The sequence below is a fragment of the Ceratotherium simum genome, chromosome 14, assembly GCF_057802395.1.
Source record: "Ceratotherium simum simum isolate JZ-2026a chromosome 14, ASM5780239v1, whole genome shotgun sequence".
In the NCBI taxonomy this organism is placed as follows: Eukaryota; Metazoa; Chordata; class Mammalia; order Perissodactyla; family Rhinocerotidae; genus Ceratotherium; species Ceratotherium simum.
In genome coordinates this window covers 14662311-14679038 of record NC_141913.1, presented here as the reverse complement: position 1 = coordinate 14679038, position 16728 = coordinate 14662311, and the positions used below count along the sequence as shown (strand labels likewise).

General features: G+C 42.8%; 1 long non-coding RNA gene across 1 annotated transcript in view; it reads left to right on the top strand.

Moving 5' to 3' along the window:
- Nucleotides 1-16728, top strand: part of LOC147915267 (uncharacterized) — a 207260-nt gene that overhangs the window by 138615 nt on the left and 51917 nt on the right. Inside the window, exons 2-3 of the long non-coding RNA XR_015554272.1 lie at nt 4544-4656; nt 7023-7223. This is a non-coding gene — a long non-coding RNA (uncharacterized LOC147915267). The remainder of the gene's footprint in view (nt 1-4543; nt 4657-7022; nt 7224-16728) is intronic.

Below are 16728 nucleotides of genomic sequence, written 5' to 3'. Positions count from 1 at the left end.
CTCAGGAGGACACATTAAATCATATTTCCCTGCTTTTTAATATTTAATAGCAAATGTTTTGATCTGAGGACTCCCCAGGTTAGAATCATAGGATTTTAGAGCCAGAAGAGCCCATAGAGATCATTTAGAGCAAGCCTTCATTTTGTAGAAAGGAAACTGAGGCTAATGTTGTGCTTCGTGTAAGAAGAATAATTTGTATCTCATCAATTAGTCATATTTTTACATTTCAAAGAAAAGCAAAGTGTAATAATTAGTTAGAATCTGCTAGAAAGACAAACTTTGCATTAACCAGTTACATACAAATTGGCTTCTTATTTGAATATTGGCCCAGAATCTGACAGACTGCTTGGCAAAGCATTTAAATAGTACAATAATTTTTATATTCACTAAACAACCTCATTCTTTTGTCAATCTTATTGGAATAAATAGAGCTGGGGAGGGATGCTTGCATATGGATGCGTATATATATATGTGGCTATTCTCTCCTCCTTGTGCAAAGGCGTCCAGTAAGAATACAAATGAGTAAAGAAGGCTAACATATCAGAAATGTGGAAAATTATGACTAGAGAAATACAAGGAGAAGTAAAACCAAAGACTAGAAATAAGGGAAAGAATAGGCAGAGATTACTTTCACCCAACAGATGAGGAGGTTGAAGTACGAGGATGCTAAGCAATTCGTCAGCTAGTAAGTGGCAGTGACGGAAATCTAAGCCAGTTTTCCAGACTCTTAGCCTATCCACTGAGCTATGCCGTGCCTCTCAAATGCAAATGTGTCGGCATGTCTCCTGAAGACCTTGTAGAAAATGCCGATTCTGATTCTGGAGGTGTGAGGTGGGGCCAGGAATTCTCATTTACGACAACCCTGCAGGTGAGAGTGATGCTGCTGTTATGGGGCTCACACTCGTAGCAGTGAAGGGTTATAGTTTACACCCTTAATGTGGACAGAGACAAAAAACAAAACAACTTGTTGACTAGGAAATAATTTCTTCTTCATAATGCTCACCTGTGGCTCTCAAGAAACTGAAAGGCCCCAATTGAGCAGAGTTGTGAGGCTGGACAGGTTTAATCTCAGTGCCTTGAATTTCACCTTGTGTTTTTCATCCTCTTGTGGCCCAGCATCTTCCTGAGGGAACAAGTTCTGGTTTTGCTTTTTCCCTATTAAGACTTGCTCTTAGGAAAAGTCAGAAATTATTTCACACTAACAAGTGAGTGTCTGATACCAACTCAGAATACTTTTCTTGGAGTATTTGAATTTTATCAATACTCAATGTACCCTAGTTGTAGAACATCATTTCTCAGTCACTGGGTGAGGAATGTCCATTTTGGAGTACTGAGGGATGCTCTCTATCCTCTAGTGACCTGGAGGTCATTCCACACCAGGGAATTTTTACATGTTCAGCTTACATGAGTTCCCATGTTACAAGTTTCTCTCCAGCTTTCTCTTTTACTCCTTTGCTTTCTGCCCCTCCTCATTAAGGACTAACCTAGGAATCGCAGAGATCTGGGGGCTTTTCAAAGGCTACATGAATCACATTCCTTTTCCTATATTTGACTTGTTGAAATGTAAGAAATGTCTGTTGGGTTTGCCCTACTTTGGAAATCAAACACATGATAGTCTTGAACAGAGAGCAAGAGTTGAACCAATTTAGGATCTGGGTGAGGAAAAGGATTTGTGCAAGACGAGTGCCGTAGCAAAGAATCTTGTATCAAACAAGAATTTGGAGCAGAACCAGCTCTCAGAACTGTACGCTAAAAGGCTTCCATTAAGTGATTAGTTGAATGAATGAGAAAATTAATGAATGAGTTATTCTGTAGCTGAGGAGAAAGTGGCGAAGGTGTAGTGATTCCAAACAGTACTCTTCCATTTGTTTTGTTTGCTGCAATCACAAACATGGTAGCTGGGAAATTCCAGTAGCAGATTGTAGAAAATAACAGAGGGAACTCAGGGAGGAGGGAGAATATTTCTCTCTCATTTTTCTCCTCTTGTCTTCCTCCACCTATCCAGGCACCTGTCATTTCCTAGTCTTATTTTTTCTACAGCCTTTTCTAAACTGCAAGACTAGTTTTATCTTCTTGTATTTGGGTCTCTGAAGCATTTCTTTCTTTATGTGTACTTAGGAGCCTATATATTTTACTGGAGAATAAATGGAGTCCTCTTTTTTGCTGGTATAAATGCCATGTGTTGGTGTGAGCACAGCATGAAATGTACAAAAAAAACAAGGCATCCGATACCTCCTGAAAGATTGGGATGACCCGGAAACAAAAAATTTTCATGAACTGGAAGACTATCTGCAATATATTGCTACCCTCTTCAGCAAAAACCAATCCTGCCTATCCCTGGCTTCATGACTGTGGTCCTCAGAAAAGCAGATTCCAACATTGAATTAGATATGCAAGAAGTTACTGGAGGAATACCTGTGAAGGATACAGGGGAGAAAGCAGGAGTGTGTAGGGAGGGGCTTCAGACTGATGCATGTAAAAAGAGAGGAGAAAGGAAGGAGGATTGGGCTGGAAAGAATCTCAGACTACAGTGCAGTTCTAAGAAAGTTTCAACCAGGCTAACAGGGAGTCCTGAAGGCAAAGTCATCCTTTAGAATGGTCCTACATCCCAGAGGAATGGGTCTGCACTAATACTCTCACTACACTCACTCACTGGCTGGGAGCAGCCCAGTAAGAGTAGCCTCAGTGTGAATATGATGGTATTTCCAGAGGAGCAGTAGCTGGGTCTATCAATCAACTCTATTCCCTGCAGTAAGAGATCTAGGTAGTACATTTTCATGGCCCTGACAGTTCCCCTTGAACTGTGCAGATCTATGTCTCCACGCAGGTTCAGGGAGCAGCTCCTCCATGTTTCCCATGGACCACTCTTCCTGAGAGGTAACAGGAAGGTGAGATTAGTGGATCAAACTTCAGGCACTATTGATGAAGTTGGTCTTCGGGTCTCAATATGTACTCATCTGCTGTCTACTCTAAATTGCCGTCACTCTCAGCTGTCACTTTGGTAGGTCTTGCTGGCTTCTTGGTGGTGTAACTCAAATTGTCATTACCGAGAGGTCTGAGACTTTGACACTTCTCAGACTAAGGCTGCAGCATGTGTCCATCAATAGTTACAATGGAACAAGCAACTAACAAGAGGGGCCCAAGTGGATCACCTGGTTTCTGCAGGTATTCCTTCCTGCTCTCATTGGGCAAAGGCAGCCCCAACTCCTCCTGCTGATCAGGATCGATTACCTCTGCCAAGATGGTGACTCCAATTCTTGCTTATTGGTCCATGGATAAGAGGAGTCCAAAGTGCCCAGATGACAGCCTTAGCTTGTGGTTCAATGGGACCTTGCTGTGTCCTCTGGAAAGAATGCTCCCCCTTTGGTGACCAGGTCTCCAGCCCTGCAGAGCCCAAAGGTGCAGGGATGAGAAATGCAACATCCCCCAGTGGGGTCCTTGGGATAATAAGTGGGGCCACTCCATCTGCCACTCCTTGTTTTTCAGACTGATATATCCTTCCTATTTGGAACTCCGTGCTACCTAGAGGTCACTGACCAAATCCTTATATTACATCCCGAAGAATAACACCCCATCCATTCACAGTGTTGCCTCTTAACTGGTGCTTCATTTGCACCTTTAGAAAGCCATTCCAGCATTCTATGAGTCTGGCTGCTTCTGAATGATATAGTATGAAACTGAAGTGGATCCCATGGTCATGGGTGAACTACCTCACCTCCTTGACTACAAAGTGGGTCCCCTGGTTGAATGCTATGTGTGTGGGATTCCATGCCTGTGGATCAGGCATTCCACAAGTCCCAGAGAGTGTTGCTGGCTGAGGCTCTGCAAGCAGGAACAACAAATCAATACCTAGAAAATACCAAGAACATATCTATTCCTACTGGCCCTTCTAAGGTGGAAGGGGCCTCATGTAGTCAACTTGCCACCACATGCTGGTTGGTCTTCTCAAGGAAGAGAGCCATATCAGGGGCTGAGCACTGGTCTCTGTTGCTGGCAGGCTGAATATTCAGAGGTAGAAGTCTCTAGATCAGCCTCTAAGCAGAAGTTCATGCTTTGGGCCCCATATGCAGCCTCCACCTCTGCCATGGACACTCCATTCATGTGCCCATCATAATGGTGCTGATAATGTCATAATGGTGATAGCTAATGTCAACTGGCCAAGTCATTTTGTTCCTACTTGGTTGTCCTGCCCCTCTTTTATTTTGAATGGTTTCTGGTGCTGCTTTGGATTTCTGAGTATCAATATCAATTCAGACCCTGTGTCTGACAGTCTTCATCATGTCCGAGTATTTCCCTTTCTCCAGTGTAATCACCAAAGTGACAGTTATAGGTCCCTTTTGAAAAGGAAAGAACAGGGAATCATTAGTACTTGCTGTAGTTTTGCAAATTCCTTCCCTCCAGTCAGTGGATTCCAGATCTGAACAAGGAATTATGACATTTTATTGGGGCAACTGCCCTCAGCCTCTTCCTCCTTAAGTCTGCCTTCTCTGGCTCCAGATATTAAGTAGCGTCCTTGTTAACTGCCCATGTGTTTTGTCTCTAGGGATGACATGTCCTATTAACCATCTCCACACCTCTGTGGGAGCGAATCTGCATTGACTGCCCTATCGACTTTTCCAGTTGTTTCAGGAGTATCAGCTTCCCGGCTTCTGGCGGGTAAGCATCATCACATGATCCTTACTGACTCAAACCCCATCAGCCCCATGCATATTAATGAACCCAGCTCTGGGACAGCCTGTCTTCTTATCAGCCTTTGCCTCAGAGGAGAACCATTACTGCCATTCTTGGTGACAGTGGTGTCCTCTCACCAGCTGCCTTTCATGTACCCTCAAAACCCAGGGGCACTGCCTTGGCTATTGCTGCTACATGCAAGTTAATTTTTGCATGTCTTTTTAATATATAATCTCTTTCCTGCTTTATCAGGCCCAGCATATTCCCAGCTGGGTTTTAACTGTAGCTATCAGCTTGACACCCCGGAGAGGAGGTGGGAGCAGCTCTTGAGGGAGGCACCATGAGTCTTGTGGGAGAGGGGGCTCTCGTCCAGCATGGAAGAAGTGCTAGCTCCTAGCAGAGAGGGGTGGGCCACATCTGTAGGCTCTGACGGTTAGTGTCTATAGAGCCAAACTCCACCAGTACATCCATCCAGATGTCCTGTCCCATATTTCACAGTCCCAGGTTTTCTCAATCAGGGCTCCAGGCTTAGTAAAACAGATTGCCATGGCTGAGCATTGAAGCTTCTCTGGAGACTCTATCAAGTGAGTCTGTTCCTTGGCTGTGTCAGACCTCTCGCTACAGGAGTTAAGGACCTCTTTGAAAGCAACCAAAAAGGTCCTCTGGCTCTCACTCTTCCCTTTAATTGTTTGTTCATGGCCCTCAGTTTCTCATTATGCTCCTGCAGGGTCTCAATACAACTTAGCAATAAGCAGCCAGCTCTGCTCGCCTTATAGTGATTGCTCCCCCATATCCTTCAAGTGCCTGGACCATTGCCCTTGGAGGGGCATTCCCTCAGCCAAGATGTGTTTCCAAGTCACCAACGAAGAACTCTGCAGCAACTGGGCCACTGCTCATTCCAGGGTCTCTGTGTGCCACACACCACTCAGGATGGCATCCTTGTGTCCTCCAGGCAGTGAGTAAGGCAGCCCCAAGGCCCTCTTCAATTCCTGCTTCCTTGGACCAACCCTGGCACCACCTGCATTAGTTTGAATCCTCTGAAAAGCAGACACCAGGACGGAATCAGACATGCAGGGAAGTTAATGGCAAAATGCCAGGGAAGGATCACAGGAAGAATCAGGAATGGGCAGAGAGAGCCTTGACCTGACACCCGTGAAAAGACAGGGGGCAGGGATGGTGGAGGATAGAGTAGAAAGAGAATCAAATCACAGAGCAGTGCTAGGAATTCCACCTGGCTGAAGCAGAGTCCTCATGGCAAGGTTGCATGGTAGAGAGGTCTCCTGTTTAGAGGAGTGGTCCTGCACTGGTCCCCCACTGCCCAGTCATTGTGGGGTCCAGAGGGGCTGCAGCCAGGAGTGGTGGTCAACTATGCTCCCCATTGCCACCAACAAGAATATAATTGCTTCTTGATCAATAGTTAACATTTACTGAGCATTTGTTATAGGTACCGTGTAAGAGCTTTTGAATGCATCTTTACATTTAATCTTCACAATCAGTGTAAAGATTATGCCCATTTTTCAAAATTGAACTGAGGTTTAGAGAGGTTAAGTAATTTGCCAAAGCTTATAAAGAGTTGGTCCTTTTAACAAGAATCCTATACAACTTTCCATTAAAGCAATTTTGTATATATTGACCAAACATGTATTCTGTCTGAAGGTTCACCAAGTTCTTGGAATAGTGGACCAGGCGGCATGGGCCTCCCTCCCAGCTCCTAGTAGGGGACGTTGATGTGCAGATATGCAATTAGAATATGGCTTGTCAACTGCATAGAAAGGCCCTTACGATGTCATGTTAGGCTTCCTAGAGGACGCGATATTTAACGTGTGACTGGAGGATGAGTAGCTTTTAGCCTGGTGACAAAAGGAGGGCAAAAGAGAGTACACCAAATGCAGGTAGAAGAAACACCAAATGCAAATGCCTACGGGCCAAAGAAAGCATGGCACCTTCAGGATACTTTGTGGCAATGTACATCACAACATGTGGAGAAGGGCTCCAAACTGTTAGTAATTTTAAGCTGTGTTCTATATGGTTGTGTGTAGAAGCAGAGTAAGGAGCAGGAAGACAGAATTACATACCCTCAAAGAGGATGTTTTAAATAGCATGAAAGTTGCCATGGAGGAGAAATAGAACATTCTTTAAGGAAAAAACGACTATGGAATTGAATTGCATTGCATTTAATTGACTTAACGTTTTTACAAACCTTCCTATTTGACTAACACAAGAGTTTCCTGGCTGAAACGTCTCCCCTCCAGCTGCCTCCACATGTTGCTCCAGCGGCACAAGCCCTGAGATGTCACATGGGTGGTTTCACTCCTAAACTCAGTGCAAGGGTTTCCTATTGATTCTCACAGAAAGTCAAGTTTTGTGTCCTGGCCTTCAAGACACCTAAGAAGATAAGGGACTTCTGGTTATGGTTGCAAGAAGAGGTCGGTGATTCCTTTGTATAAAACTGGTCAAAACTATCAAAAGTAACCATTTCGGGGCATTGGAAATTGATCCAGGGAAGAAAACACATTGAAGCATTTACTTTTGAAAAAGTGCTAGATCTTCAGGTAAGAACATGTTACCTTCTTGCCTAGGGCACTTTCCTTCCCTCTCGCTCTTTTGGGTCGGAGGCGTAGTTCTGCAAGATGAGGCTGGCCCCCAAATCAGAACTTTGCTGCCAGGAGGGGTATAGTCCATTGGGGCAAGTGGCAAAAACCTGTGGATTTGCAGTATAAAAGTGGCAGATTTTTACCTAAATGGGAAATAATCCAGTCACCAACTGGTGAATTGATAAACAAAATATGATGTATGCACACAGTGGAACACTGCTCAGTGATATAAAGGAATGAACTACTGATACATGCTGCAACTTGGAAAAACCTAGAAAATATTATGCTAAGTGAACGACACCAGTTACAAAAGAACATATATGATTCTATTTATGTGAAATATCTAGAAAAGGCAAAACTACAGAGACAGAAAACAGATCACTTGGTTGCCTGGGGTGGGGATCAAGGACTGACTGCAAACAGGCAGGAACATTTTGGAGGTGATGGAAGTGTTATAAAGCTGCATTGTGGAATACTTGCACAACTGTATAAATGTACTAAAACTGGCCAAACTCTACATTTAAAATGGATGCATTTTATAGTATGTAAGTTATACCTCAATAAAAGTTTTAAAAATTCTCCAAAATCTTGCTCCATCACACTCATACAAACATCTTTCTGAGACCATCACATTCACTGTGCAACAGAACCTTTGTCCAAGCTGATTCCTCACCTCTGCTCCTCCTTTCTAGCAGCTGCACGTCATCCATTCTTTTCTTTTTTTTTTTTTTTAATTTTTTTCCCCCAAAGCCCCAGTAGATAGTTGTACATCATAGTTTCACATCCTTCTAGTTGCTCTATGTGGGACGCGGCCTCAGCATGGCCGGAGAAGCGGTGCGTCGGTGCGCGCCCGGGATCCGAACCCGGGCCGCCACCCGCGGAGTGCGCGCACTTAACCGCTAAGCCACGGGGCTGGCCCCTCTTTTTCTTTTTTAATTGAGGTAACATTGGTTTATAACATTATATACATTTCAGGTGTACATCATTATATTTCAGCTTCTGTATAGACTACATTGTGTTCACCACCAAAAGTCTAGTTTCCTTCTGTCACCATACAAACATGCCCCTTTACCTCTTTTGCCCTGGAGAAAGACAAATACCATATGATTTCAGCCCACCCATTCTTTAAGCAGGAGGCTGCAGTGCACTGCAGAGCTGAGCACAGGTAACAGTTACAAACCTGATTACTGCCACTTTGAATGCAAGAAGCCCTCTGTTCGCCCCAGTGGGATGAAGAGATATTATCACTTCTTGTATTGCCTCTCTCATGAAAACTTTAGGGAACACAGCCTAAGTCCCATTTTCCTCACGAAGCCTTCCCTCACTTATTCTAGTTCATAGTGATATACGACATATAATTAATTATTCTCCAATAATTTAATTCAGCAGTCTTTGAGCAAATTTTGTTGAAAGCTTGTTATGTGCTGGATACTATTAAAGTGCTAGAGAAAGAGTTCTTACTTCCATGGAACCTATATTCTAGCAATTATATATGGTACTATACTCACGTAATTAAATCTTTGTTAGTTTTGTTGCCTTTGTTATAGTATAATTAGTTCTTTGAGGGCAAGGAGTCTCTTATACCTCTGTCCATAATCTCTAACGGCGTCCTTAATGCAATTTAGGCCATTTAGTAAAATGAATGTGTTTTCTCTTTCAGGGATATTTGCATTTAAGTCTTAATAATATATATATGGAAGAAAAACCTGGGAACAGCACTCTAGGAATTTTTAATAAGGGAGTGGGTAGAGATTTATTTGTCCCCAGTAAGTGAGAAAGGGAGATTATTTTTCTGCACTTCTGAAATTAAAACACTCAATGAGTTTCAGCTCTGCCTACATTTAAGGAAAGTTCTGAATCTACTCCAGCTTTCAATCTACGCTTGTTACTTGGAAGTATGTTAAAAGTGTCACTGATTAGGGTAGGTAAAGCTAGCTGCTATAATATAAACTTCTGAAATTCAGTAGCTTAGTAGAAGTTTATTTCTTAACTGATGTCAAGTCCAAAGTGTCTTGGCAGGTGGTCTACCTCATGGTCATTCCAGGACCCAGGTTTGTAGGCTCCTTCCATTCAGCTGGCGGAGGATGAGAGATTCCACAGGGAAGACACACCTGTCTTCTTAACCACTTCCATCTGAAATTGACTCATACCCCTTCCACTCATGTTCTGTTGGTTAGAACTCAGTCACATGACCACGTCTAAATACAATGGGGTGTAGCAAATATAGCTTTGCTACATGCCAAGGAAAAGGAAACAGGTTTTATTGAACATGTAGCAATGTGTGCCTCAGAATTTGTACCCTGTTGTTCCAGAATAGCTCAGTAACCTTGGATATTTCTGACAAATGCTTATGAATAATTCACTTTGACACAGTAGAGAAATGCCATATGCTGGCTCTATTTGTGCTATCTTTAATTTTCATCTGGGTTACTTTCTTTTTTTGTAGTAATAATAACTTATATTGTTTCATATTACATTAATAAAAATTGCATTTTACCAATAAATGGTATAGTATGATGCCATTTTTATAAAATGGGAGTGTGTGCACAAAGTCTGGAAGGAAAAATATCAAAATGTTAATAGCGGTTATCCCTTTAGAAATAGAAACAATTTTCACTATGTTTTCTATTTTCCAAGAAGTTTTAGAATAAGAAGATATAATTTTACAATCAGAAAAATAAAACATTTCTATTTAAAACAATAGGGACCAACTTACGTAGGGTGTAGCTGATAGTATAGGTTACTTTCACATACTCTATTGCTCTTCTGGGTTAGTAAGTCAGGCATTAGTAGTATGCCCATTTTGCAGATGAAAAGGAACTGAAGCTCAGGTAGAGCAAGTGACTTGCCCAAGGCACACAGCCAGCAGTAGCCAATCTGGGACTTGAACCCAAATCATATCCTTTCAAATTCTGTGCCTCCCCACAATATCAAGCTGGTTTCAGGAGTCCAGAAGGGAAATTTTGTACTATTGAATGTTCCAGTTCCTAGTTATTAAAAAAGAAAAACACACAGAACCTTGTTTTGGGGGATTTTTCTAGAGCTCCTCTTAGAAAGATGCCAGAGAAGATTCACTGTGACTTTTCCAACAAAGTGACGCAAAACTAGGAAAAGGGAAGCACTGAGTGCTTTTAGGTGTTTTTAGGTGAGGGCTTTTTGACCGAGAAATTATCGTGTAGAGTCACCTTTATCACCTCTATCTGCTTGGACAGAGTTTGCTTTCTGGCTCTTGGCAGCTCTCTTTCTATAACAAGGATTGGAAAAGTTTCCAGGCCATCTTGTCTGTGCCACATCTGATCCAGATGGCTTTGCACACTCCAATTTTAGTTCCTATTTTGTTTTCACCTCTCAGGGTAAAAAAGAACAGCCTGTAACATTGCTGGGGAGAAATTTCTGGAGCAAACACTGCACGGTGACTGCACAGGAAAGGCAAGGTTGCCACTGCTCTGGTGTGCTAATTAGCCTCTTATAATTGTCACAGCCATCAGAGTCCCCAGCTTGCCGGATTTCAGGCAGTGGTCTATTTCAGGGGCATCTGGTAGGGACCAGAGAGGATGATTGGCATGTGGACTGTTCAAGGTGTGCCACGAGGCTGGAAGTCTCATTAAGAAAGCTTGCACACATGCTGAAGGGCAGAGAGAAAGAGAGAACTGCTTCCTAATAACCAGTGTTTGAGGTGGGCTAGAAATGAGTCATTATGTTACCCAAATGGCATGTCCAATTTGAAGCTAGTGACAGATAAGGTTAGCGCCAAATAAGCAAATACAAACACATTACAGCTTTTATTTCAGCTGCCCCAAACTCCCGCCCCCTCCCACTCTCTCTCTTTAACCTTCCTCTTTTCACGGCTGCGTTTGATGTTCTCTTTCATTTTCTCCTAACAGAGCAAGTTTTAAAGAACCAACATGATGGTGGTGAAAGGGGAGGGGATGTTATTTTAGGTGGCAGCATCATTACTGTCATGAGAGGGCTTTCTTTACCATTTCAGCAGAGCTTCCTGAGAGCCTGGACATAATGTTCAAAAATGAGAAAATCAGAGCTTGACTTTCATCTGCTCAAGTGCTGTGGCTGAGCAGAGAGTCAAGGAGTAAGTTCTCTAGGTCAGAGTGTCTGCATCTGAATGTCACAAAGAGCAAGTAGGACGTGTGTCATCTTCTCCAGATAAGACACAATAGTTCCAACTCTGTTCCTGAAACTTAGCTTGGAAATTGTTGAAGATACTCCGAAAAATTTGTTTCCCAGATAATTAATTGTCAAAAACTTAAGAGTCGCAATAGAAATTATTCTCCAAAGAGGACATGAAGTAAAACATATACACATTAGCCAAGAATGTTTCAAACTCTGTCACACTAGCCTCTTGAAGTGTTACATAATTTGTTTCCTTAATAATTTGCAGATCTGTCATTAAGTCAGAAGTTGAGAAAGAGAGGAGCAATGAGGCTCTCTAATTTCTAGAAGAGAAATTTAAGGCAGATGTGCACACCAGATGTTATGGAATAGTGGTGGTTTCCATGCATATTTATGTGAGACTGTTAAGTTTTATTATTACAAAACCTCTGTTGACAGAGCGAAGATGATATGACTTGAGTTTGAAAGAAAAAGCACAAGTGGGGAGAATGAGAGCTGGTACTGAGGTAGGACTGCACTTGCATATAAGGAAATGGTAATGAAGCATGTCCTTAATCCTGTTTTTGAAGAAGGATAAAGAAAATTGGAGATTTCCTAGACCAGTTCCACCTTCTGGCACTTAGTTGGTATTTGTAATGAGAGGGCCTCTCAAGATGAATAAAAACTGTCAAGGAGACACAGTGAGGAAGGTTGGCTCAGGCACATACCGAGTCCTTGAAAGACCTGGAGGGCAGTGTTCTCACAGCTGACAGTGGCCTGGCCAGGAATCCAGACACCTGGGGATTCTGCTTCCATAACTTAAGACCTGTGTGACTCTGGGTTATTCTTCCTATGCCTCATCTCTTTATACTGCACAATGGGTATAGCATAGTAATGCCTTATACATTGTTATTAAACCTGAATTCAATCTATATACATTAAATGAAACTTTCTAATACAGGAAATATTCAGCAAGATTGAAAATTGAGAGAAATTGGGGCCGTCCCGGTGGCATAGCGGTTAAGTTTGCTCACTCTGCTTCAGTGGCCTGGGCTTTGGATCCCGGGCACGGACCTGTGCATCACTTATCAGGCCATGCTGTGGCGGCATCCCACATATAAAATGGAGTGAGATGGGCACAGCTGTTAGCTCAGGACCAGTCTTCCTCAGGAAAAAGAGGAAGATTGGCAACGGATGTTAGCTGGGGGCTAATCTTCCTCACAAGAAAAAAAAATAGAGAGAAATCTCAGACTCTTAGATTTCTCCCAGGAAAATATTGCATGCCCACATCTGTGAATACAGCTGCCATTTAGAAAATGATTATACTTTACAGAGTGAGGAAGATTGAGTCAGAAGTTCAGAGAAAATGGATTTCTAACACATGCTCCCTAAAGAAGCATATTTAGATAACAAAATGCTAGGGATCACCTCAGTGTTTGTCTGGTTTTATCACATAGTGGCCTGTGTGGCCTTACTTGAGAGCCTGTAGGTCTCACTTGGGAAGACCTAATTTCATTTTTTCTGTTCATTCTCACGTTGTATAAATTGTCATCATTCAAGGTCATCCCTAAGCACTAGCACATACAGGGACCTTTTAACCTATAAGGTTAAAAGCACTTCGCTCACAGAGTATTTGCTCATCTCCTACTACCCTCCTCCTATCTAGCTGAGATCAAGGCCCTGTGTTGGCAGGAATGGAGAAAAAAAAGAACTTTCTGGAATTTTTTGAGTGTCAGCAGGTTGCTCTGTAGAGAAGTAAGACAGCATGAAGATCTTGAGGATTTAAGGGAGAAGGAGCATAGGAAACTTGGAAGGAAAGATGGAGCGGCATCATTGATTGAGATAAAAAATTAAACTTACCTATTTCGCAGGAGCATTGAGCTGCAGTAATCCATGCCTTAACGTTTCCAGGCTGGCTCTTTTTCTTTGACCTCTAACCGACCTCCCCCATTTTTATGTGCACCTTTTGTTTTTCTAACTTTTGTGTTGAGATAATTCATTAACACCCATTGCTCTTGGCTCATTCGTCATTACACTTTCACCTTTGTGATGACTTTCTTTTCAGATTGCCACTTCTTGTTTGTTTCCTCAGAAATAGTTTTACTATTTGGATGTAACTGCAAATGTAACCATTTCCATATTAGTTGGGAACATCTTTAGCGCTCTAAAATGTGCAAAGCTTTTCAGATTGAGAACAATGAACATTAACTTCTTTGTCCTATCTAGGCTGCTTCTTCATAGCGCACTTTCCTCTTTTCCTCAGTTCAGGGGAAACTATAAGTCTTGCGATGCCCCTAAAATACTTCGCCAATTGCTCCTGAACATCTGATCTTCAAGGCTTTATTTGCATCTCTCTGCTTCAACTTAATTCCCCTGGAAGTGTTCTACTTACAAAGCCACTGCCCGACTCTTTCCCGAGGGCAGCAGGGAGTGCTGGTTGTGGTAGCTTCTCAAAGAGATTCTATCTGCTCCCGTGGACTGCTGAATCAGGCCCAGTGCCAAGGCTCATCATGAGGCTCTTCAATAACAGCTAGTGTGCACTTCAGTGCTCACCACAGGTCTGACACTGTTCTCAGTATTTCACGTGCATTCAAGCCAGATGACAACCGCAAGAAGTAGATATCATTACAGTTATTACCTCCATTTTACAGATGAGGAAACTGAGGCCTCAAGGGCATAAGTAATTTCCCAAAGCCATAGAGCTGGTGGGTAGAAGGGTTGATATATGAATGCAAATGGTTTGGCTCTCATACCAGAACTTCTAACTGTTATGTTCTTACATTAATGGATTTCAATTTTCTGCTATAGTTTTTTGTCCCCAAAGTACATCTCAGTTAGCATTTCATGTTGACCTGGTCCTGCTACTTCATGAAAGCTTACTTTGACTTACTATAGAAACAGTACAAGAACAAAATGTTTTGCGAACAGCCGAGGACAGAGGAAATATCAAAAATAAAACTAAAGAGCTACTTACCAATAGGAACCTTGAGTTCTTAGAGGGCAAACTACACCTATGTAAAAAAGAGATGGTGTTGATCTTGACCACTTAGGAAAGTACAACTAGAAAACAGGAAAAGAGTGTTACTAGATCAGAGTGACGAGGTAACAAAGGAATCTAAAAGAGGAAAATATGCAATAACTCAGAGAGCGGGCTGAGTTATACTCTACTTATTCGTTCATTTAACAAATACTCTGTGCCGGGGGAAAACCAGACTGGGGAAAAGCAGTGAACAAAATGGGCAAAAATCCCTGCCCTCAGCGAATATACTCTCTAGCAGGGGTGTAGATAAGATAAATAAGGCAAGTCAGTATAAAACGTAGTAAGTCAGATGGCAATAAGTGCTATGGAGGAAGAAAAAATAGGGAATGGTAAGAGGATAAGGGGGTTGCAATTCAAAAACGAGGTGAGGGAAGCCTCTTCCTGAAGGTGACGTTTGAGTGAAGACCTAAATGGAGCGAGAAAGTGACACCCATGGGTAACTGTTGGAAGATTATTTCAGGCAGGTGGACTATCAAGTTCAAAGTCTTGCAGGAGGAAGATGCCATCATGTTTGAGGAATAACAAGGAGCCAGTGTGGCTGAAGCAGAGAAAGCAAGGGGACACGCAATAGAAGATGACTTCAAAAATGGTAATGAGGTCCAGATATTGTAAAACCTTCAGGGCGTGATGAGGACTTTGATGGAAAATGACTCTTCTAGAAGCATGCCAGGTAAGAAAATTTATTGAGAGCTGCCCCTTAAAGATGCAGAAAGTAGATCCAAACAAAGCACTTCAGCAATTATCAGGTGAGTAGCTTCCAGTTATGTCAGATTTTGTCAGCTTAAACCAGCAAATAACAACTCTAAACTCTAAATAAAATATAAAAGGCTATTTGAGGCAATGGAGAATAGATTAAAAAGGAGGAAGAAACTGGTGCAGAATTCATCGTTAAAAGAAGGTAACCACACTGAGTGAGATTCTTATTGATGTTTTTCCCCCTTTGAGGGCATTTACCAGTTCTCATGGAGCATTGCTGATAGAGCTCAAGCAGAAAACTACAGTCCTATTGGCCTGAAGAGTCAGAGGATGGAGTTTCAGGCTGCCAGAGCGGCTGGAAATTGACTGGGGGAGGAGAGGAGTAATTCTAGGCGGGAGGGAACCACAGGGGGGAAGCTTCCATATCTGTGTATAAACTCCCCTTAAATCCTTGCTGACTCGTGATCTGGACAAGGCAAGATCACAAGGATTCCAGAGGAAGAAATAGCCAGAGAGTTTAAAGAGCTGAAGAGATATTACAGCAACTGCCCACCACAGGGGTGTAGGGGTATCTGAGTCCCAGCAAAAGAGGGAGACTTAGAAAATACCTTGGGATTTACACTGAAATCCCAAAAGAACCATACCTTGGGAGTAAAGACCGTATCCTGGGGCTAAAAGATTCACCCTAGGTGAATATATTATGATATGATCAATGCTATAATAGGGATGTCCTGAGGAAGGGAATGACGTAATCATATTTGGTAAAATCATCGCTCTGCCTCCTGTATGGAGACTGGGATGTAGGAGTCAAAAGTGACAGCAGGAACCTATTGTAGTAGTCCAGGTGAGAGATGATGGTGGTTAAGACTAGGATAGCAGCTGTGAGAAGTCAACCAGAGGGGTAGAATTTGGTATGTGCTTTGAAGATTGACAGAACTTACTGGTGGGTTGGATATGGGTGTGAGGGAGAGAGAGAGAAATCAAGGATAATTCTTGAAATGCTCTGGCTGGGACATGTTCACTCCATCAGCTTAAGGCAGACTACAAAATGTAGGACCACACAATCCATCAAAGTCCCTAAAATGGGGAAAGCACTAGTGGATGGTCCAAGATGTACAAAATGGCAAAAATGGCCAACTAGACAGGCTAGCATGGTATCCAAAAAGTGTGGCAACAGGCTGCAGCCCAGGCAAGCAGTCTGTCGTGTCAGGGAGGTCAAACAACAGATAACAGAGCATTGCAATTGGTGTCTGGGGCCTAGCTCCTGAGAATCAAGGAGCCGACAACATTCAGGAAAGTGTGGAGGCAGCTAGAAATAGGGCTGGGGCCAGAGTTCTCTGGGGTGACTGACAGGAGAAAGAGGGCCTCTGCATTACAGGGCCAGAGGTACCAGGCAAACCAGCACTCACAGGGAGCAGACACACCCAACCCACCCAGTTTGGGAGAGAAAACGAGACCTTTGTCCTGGGAAAGGAAAATGTCTAGTTAATGTGTCTGAGGCACCTGAAATGATCAGAAAAGGGTGCTTTGGTATGGATTACCTGGGTATTGGACTAGAGCTCTTTGAATGCCCTGTCAGAACAGAGCAGGCAGACCCCAGTGTTTGGAGCAGCGCCATCT